Source organism: Balaenoptera physalus, assembly GCF_965194825.1.
Source record: "Balaenoptera physalus genome assembly, chromosome: 3".
NCBI classification, from domain to species: Eukaryota; Metazoa; Chordata; class Mammalia; order Artiodactyla; family Balaenopteridae; genus Balaenoptera; species Balaenoptera physalus.
In genome coordinates this window covers 140,810,568-140,817,822 of record NC_138890.1, presented here as the reverse complement: position 1 = coordinate 140,817,822, position 7,255 = coordinate 140,810,568, and the positions used below count along the sequence as shown (strand labels likewise).

General features: G+C 35.1%; 1 long non-coding RNA gene across 1 annotated transcript in view; it reads left to right on the top strand.

Annotated features, from left to right (window-relative positions):
- LOC309657944 overlaps positions 1–7,255 on the top strand; it is a 53,842-nt gene continuing 46,587 nt past the window's right edge. Inside the window, exon 1 of the long non-coding RNA XR_014261982.1 lies at positions 1–7,255. This exon is cut by the window's right edge and continues 25,640 nt beyond it. This is a non-coding gene — a long non-coding RNA (uncharacterized lncRNA).

The following is a 7,255-nucleotide window of genomic DNA, read 5'->3' as shown; positions in this document are numbered from 1 at the left end:
CATCAGAAATGTTGATTCCATACTTTCATTCTTAGATTGGGATTGATCTATATGGTATAATAAAAATTTATTCAGTGAGCACAAGTTCAGGGCCCACTTCTAAGAACTGTGAAAGATTTGTGATTTTTTTTAAATTGATGCTACACCCAGCTTAGCTACTTCAAATCTAGTCAAATCACACTTAAAAAAAAAAAAATTTCTATTTTGAATGTCTGTTCCCACAGTCCTTTAAAATTAAAAGGAATCTCCCATGTTTGCTGTAACATATGGGTAGTCCCTCCATATTGTTTAACAATGGCTCACAGGCAGTAATAGTTTTATCTTTTAGATATCTTCCGATAGCTATTTGACATCAAAGGCTTACTTTTTCATAGATATGAATTAATTCATGAATTTGAAGTTTCTTAGCTACACATTCAACAAATATTTATTGGATGCCTGTTATATACCAAACATTGTTCTAGGTTAGTTGTGATCTATCATGCTTAAATATATTCTAATGTTAAATATTTGTTTAGTATGATATGTTATTGATATATATTTAGTAAATATTTAATATAATATTTAATACCTGGTATTTCTTTATATTTATACATATCCAGTATAAATAATATGTTAAGTATATATAAATGAAATGTAGATTTAAATCTATATATATGGTACATAGATACATTTCTGTAGCAGTAGGAAAATGGACTTTTGGCTGTTCAACTCAGGACTCATGAATTCCCTTGGTACTGTAAAGTATTTTGTTCTTATCCTCTCAAATAAAATCATGTCAACATTTGAGGTACAGACTGAAGAATTTGGAAGGTGGGGGCTAGTAAAGAGAAGGAGAAGATTATAAGAATTAGGGCTGTAAATTCTGGGGAAAACTATTTCTGTTTCAGGGGCTTTTTAGCCTCAAGGTTCAATGTATGAAACAACTCAAGGCAAGTTTCCTTTACATAGTACATGGGGGTTTAAAGGTAATTATGGATAATTCTATCAAATATGAACCAAGTATTTCACTACTTGGACATACTGCCGTTCTTGCAATATGCTACAGGATTAATAAGGCTAAATTCTAAGTGAATTTAGAACACCTGCCTGTAAAACATTAGTAGTTACTCTAGAATTAATTACAAATTAGCCTATAAATTTTTCACATATTATTACATTTTGTTTCCCTTGTACCAGCAATACATCTCATATTCAATTATTCTAAAAGAGTAACTAGTTTTCTCTAACTAAAATACTATTGATAGCCCATTTATACTATTTCATTCTTTAAGGAAATCTGATTTTTTCACAGGCAATTTATGTTCAGAAAATAGATAAACAATAAGAAAACAAAAATCTTGTATTGCTGGAGGCCAATGTTTTGTTTGCAGAAGTTCTTTTAATGTATGTAAGTGTTGGAATCATTTAAAATATTGTGTGACATGTATATACTATTTAATAACTTATTGAACATTTACTTCATTATTCTTTAAGATTAAATATATTAACTTCCTTTAACATTAACATGAAATTTTCTAAATTCACAATTTCTTCCAGAGTTTTAAAAGATATTAGCCTTCAAAATTCACAAAATTTTAAAATACATTCTACCCATATGCAACTAAGAAATTGCCAAACCAATATGTATATTTTTAACCATGTGGTGAGAAAACGTTGCCTTTGGCTGAAACTATTCTTGCCAGTTTTGAGGCCACAGAGTAAAGCTTTATGCTTACTAGCTGATAAAAATCAATTGAACTCGGGAGACTTAACAGGCCCTAAGCAATCCCTGGTGTTCCAGATCCACACCATAAAGATTATGAGGACTGCTACTTCTCCATGGTTTTACCATGTGTCATCTTAAGCAAGATGAAGAATTTGGTTCTTGTTTTCTTGTGGTTGTAAGAAACTATATGATGAGTTTCTTCCAACATAGTTAGTATTTGGGTGCTGTGATGGCTACCCAAGGTGAATGATTATAGGTAGCCTTGCCTGAGTCTCTTACACTGGCCTAGCCTGTGTGTTTTTCTCTCCCATCGCATGTGGCTATTCATCATGAATAGAATAAAGTCAGCACTAATTGTTTTGTTTGTGATGGTGAATTCTACCAAACCTTCCTTCTTTCTCTTCTGCCACATCTTTCTCACCATTGCACAAACTATACACACTATGTATATCCATTCAGACAAGCTATATAGATTACTCTGTAGTAACAAACACCCACATCTCGCAGCTTTAAACAACAAAAGTTATTCTTGCTCATGTTACGTGTCCATCATGGATGGACTGGAGATGCTGATCTGTGTTATTCTCACTCGGATCCTAGACCGAGAGAGTAAATCTCTGGAAGCTGGCCAGTTGGTGTGGCACAGCAAAGCAAGAGCATGGTGAATCATGTACTAGTTCATATATACACCCAGACTGCCATTTGCCACATTTCATTTGCTGAGGTAAGTCATATGGCCACACACAGCTGTAAGGAAGCAGACAATTGCAATCCTCCATGTTTCTGGAGGGAGAGACATAAGTATTTGGTGACCAGCACTAAAGACTACCTCAGTCCACCTTCACCCTCCGAACACCCTGCATGAAGGGATATAAATGTATGAAAGATTTGAAACTTAAAAATATCCTATGGTTTTACTCTATATGATAAGAATAACAAAGAATAATACACTGAAATAGCCATTTGTCTTTTTAATCAATAAAACAGCAATATCAGTTTCTCAAGTCATTCCAAGTATTCCATCATTTGGATGATATTCTGGAAGCTTTTGGAACTAAAAGGTAGATTATATTTACAATTAATTTGAGGGGTTAACATACAATAGCTTTTGGAGAGAAAATATGTGATATTTGGACCTGGATGACCCTCAGCCTGGAATGGGATAAACTGGTCTTGAAGCTGTGTCTTATTGTACTCCCTTCATGGAACTTTCCTTCAATAGTGTAACCTGTGGTTCTGTTGCTCTGGAGAAAGGTTTCCGTCTCTGAAGAATCAGTAATAGCTACACAAATAACCTTGACTTTGAGAAGGAAATTTTCCTGAATACTATGTGAAAGGGATCATTACAAGTACTTTTAGCATTTCTTTTGCTTAATGCTTTCTAATCAGCCCCATGGGAAGTAGATTTTGTTATGAGCTTTCCATTTGGTCCTTATTACGATGGACCACTCTGCATCATTTAACACTCTTGACCACTCCCACTGTCTTGAAACGTTGTCCCCTCATGGGTTCCATGATACTGTTCTTTCCTGTCTTGCTAGATACTCTTACTCAAGTTCTTTCATTTGCTTGTCTTCCTGTCCCCGCCGCATCAGTGTTAACATTTCACCCACTTTCCGTTGCTTCCCTTCACTTCCAAAATTTCCAAATCTTTTCCCCCCCTTCAATTGCCCCATGGCAGTGGCTTTACTTCAGACATTCAAGTTGCTCCCTGAGACTATAATTCACTTGCCTCCTAAGTCTCTCTGCTTTGAATCTCTGTCCATCTTGTTGTTCTGTCACTTTCCAGGGAGATCTTGTATAGGACAAGTGCAGACTACTAGTGTAATTATCAAAGTTGTTCTAAAAGTGACCCACTTTTACTTCCTAGTTTAACTTTCTGCTATACTCATCAAAGCCAAGTCTGCAATCATATAAATGTGTATCAGGTTCTTTCAAGGCTCCAAAGAATCAGCATGGAGCAGTGGAAAGGCACAGATTTTGGGGATCAGGTATATCTAGATTCAAATCCTGTATTTGACAATTATGAGCTACTTGACCTTGAACAAACTACCTAAACTCTCTGAACATCTGTTTTATCCTCTATTCAATGGGAATGATAGTCATGATTCACATAATTATTTTGAGTATTAGGGTTGATATATGTACAGTACTTATCACAGTAACTGGAGCATAGTAGAGTTTTCATAAGTGGTAGTTATCATCATTGTTATTGTATCTTCATATCCATATCAACAATGTTGCTTAGACATGACATTTCTAACCTTATTTACCGGGCAAATTCATATTCATACTTTAGAATTACACAGTTCTCAATGCCTCTTATCTTCAACTTGCCCTTCTTGAAAAATTACCTTGTTCCTTAGTACTTTACTCACTGGCACAATATGAATGGTTCTTGTATAGGTTATACTATTGACTGGATCAAGGGTGAACTAAAATCCAAAACAATACATCTTCAGATCGGCTAATGATTATGAAGTGGATTTGTGTGAAGGGTTCTGTCCAATACTCTGGTGGCTTCTAGGATCTGGACTAGAAAATATGGATAGGATTCTCTATCAGTAGTAAGTGGCCAATCTATAGTAAAAGAACTGAGAGTATGGAGATGGCCATGAAGCAGGAATACAAAGCAAAGTCCTCAGGCTACGAATCCCTTGGAAAAGGACAGAGAAGGTAGTTGGCATCTGGGCCTTTTTTGGTTCCAGGTGACTTTCTAGTTATCTTTGTAGTTAATGTGCTCTGTACCAAAAAAAAAAAAAAAAAAAAAATCTCTCAGGCTCAACACAGTACCGAGCCTCTGCTCCTTGCAACCAACTTGAAGGTGTGCCTCATATGTTACCTTTCAGAGTGCTCTTCTGACTCTTCCTAGGAGTAGCTTCTTTGGGGTCCCAGAATACTTTGTATATATATCCCTTATAGAACACATTCTAATAATCTCTATTATTTGTCCCAAAATAATGAGAATTTCCATCCTTCTTTATAGTTCTAGCACATAATCTATTCTCTGACATAGAGCAGGTGATGAATGAGTACTGATTTATGAGTAATAAATGAATGAATTCTTGCTTATTCTTCCTACGGAACTCAGAAAAGGACTGTCACAAGTTAAGTGACTTAAAAATAGTGCATCTATATTTTTAAATTGAATACTTTACCTTCTGTTCAGAATAAATGGCATTAGTTCACCTTGTTCAGGTTAAGAGAGAGAGGTAGAAAAGTACAGTCACAAAGCTTTTCTTTACCTTCCTTTCTAACCTGAAATCAACATGGGCATTATGTAATGCACTCCTGCTACATTCTGTGAAAGTGGAGAATTGTGAACTGTGCTGAAGCAAGAGTAAAACTTTGGTTAAGTGAATTATATAATTAAATTCTGCATCCTAACACTCCATGAATTTATAGGGTCTATTGTGTAATTAGTTTACAAAAGAAAGAGCATTGGAGTTATTTACGACAGATGTTCACCTAACTTAAAACAGGAAGAGTATATTTACTTCTATGTAGTTATTACAATATAATTAAAACCATAAAACCATCTTATCTGAATTTCAGAGCCCAAGCATATTTTTTCTTTTTTTGGCCTTATTGACTACATTACTCTTTACTGATCATGCAAAGATCATAGGAGAGGGCCACAGGTTGGCCACTGTCGGCTTGCCAGATATTTTAGTAAGGTTTTATTTTATCTTTTGCTCCACTTTTCAGTGGATGATGAGATAAATCTCTGAAAAGTTGTATGTATGTTGACAGAAACACACGTGGAATATGGCTGATGACAAAAATCATTTTTGTGCCTATGTTCTGGGAGTGGTTGAGAAGGAGAAAGCACATGTTCAATCAGCATGTGCTAAAAGAAGACCTGAGTTTTATGTATGGGCAGTTAGTGTGTAAACCACTGCTATCATCTTCCAGACAATGAAGAAGCAGGCATATGACTGTCCTCTGATCTTCAGATTGCCTGTATATGATTTTATATACACTTTAAAAATGTGGATGTGGGAGAATTCACAGTGTGACTTTACCTTGTATCCTGCTGGATAGAGATGGTCTTAGGCTGCCCACCCTCCATGGTAAATCTGCTGGAGGGAAAGTTCTTGCAGGAAATAGTAGTTGGACTTTTAAAAAAACATGAACTATCTCTTTATTCAAGGCCTGAGGAAATATGCCCAGATGTCAAATGTCTGCTTCAATCAATTCAGCTCATTCCACCCATAATCATTTGCTTGTTATAGGAGATTTCCCACTCCTCCATAATGGCTCACTTGGATCAGGGCAGTATTATTCAGGGATTTGACAACATGTGCAAACTCTTTTTGAATTAATTTTCAAAGTCTTTTGTGACTGGTGTCAATTTGGCAACAGTGTTCTTTCATATTCATAGGCTCAAGGTCTAGGGTTTGGGGGTTGTTAATTTTAAGAATTTCCTCTTCAACAACTCCCTTTTGCCTTCCAGAAGACAGAAGTACTGTGAGCATCAGAATATTAGAGTTAAAATAGGGAGGGAGACATAGAGTTTGAGGTTATAAGGTTGACTTTTTGACTCTGAAAAGAATTTTTAATAGTAACATAGTTTGAGAGTAAGGCTGAAGCTTAGAATCTGCCTCATTCAAGGTCTCCAAATGGTCACAGAAAGAAACTTTTCACCTGTAAATGTGGCACTTATTATAGAATGTATCATTTATACTCCGAAGATCACTTTACAGCTGCATTATACAAAAAAGATAAATTAGTTAAAATGGAAACAAAATATTGGCTAAGGTTTTAAAATTTCTTCTAAAAATAATTTATGTATAAAAACTGAACTACAGAAGACAAAAAATGTTTCACAGCTTAATTTTGCTCACTGTTACCCTGAACACATCATGAAACATCCTCAAGTCCACAGCACTGGTTGGGCACATATATAAGAAAGCTAAAGAAAACAACCCTTTCTAACCAAAGACTGGGGTTGTTACTAGTGGCCTTGTGAAACTCTGTCACCCAGTGTCCCCAGGAGTCTTGCCTTTTTTAGTGGAGCCTGTAACTAACTTTAAAACTTGTCCGAATAGAAAGAATGGCCAGCAAGATGGTACATCAGGTAGTGTATCTTTTCCACATTGGCATTTAATTTTATTGACCAGTTCATTTCAGGTACTTTCAGAGAGATCACTTATTTTATGTTGTGATCAGTAAATAACTCTTAAGATCCTCTCCTGTTTTTAAAAAAATGTAATATTTAGAATGAAAAGACTTACACATTTTGTTATGTAGCGTATCAAACTAGTATCCAGACATATTTGTGGGAATTTGCGATCCAAGTTTGGGCTCTAAAATTTCACTTCTGTTCTAGATGCATCTTTAACAAACTGATTCATTTAGTACAATTTGTAATTTTCTGTGTTAACAATTATTAAATCCTATCAATTTCACAGTGAAAGGAAGTTATTTCTTAGGATCCTATTATCAAAGGAAAAAGTAACCATTTTCAATGACAGTTAACCTTATTTGCAGCATTATTATAAATTCCTTTACACTCTTTCTGGTTTTTGTAACGTATTTTGGCTA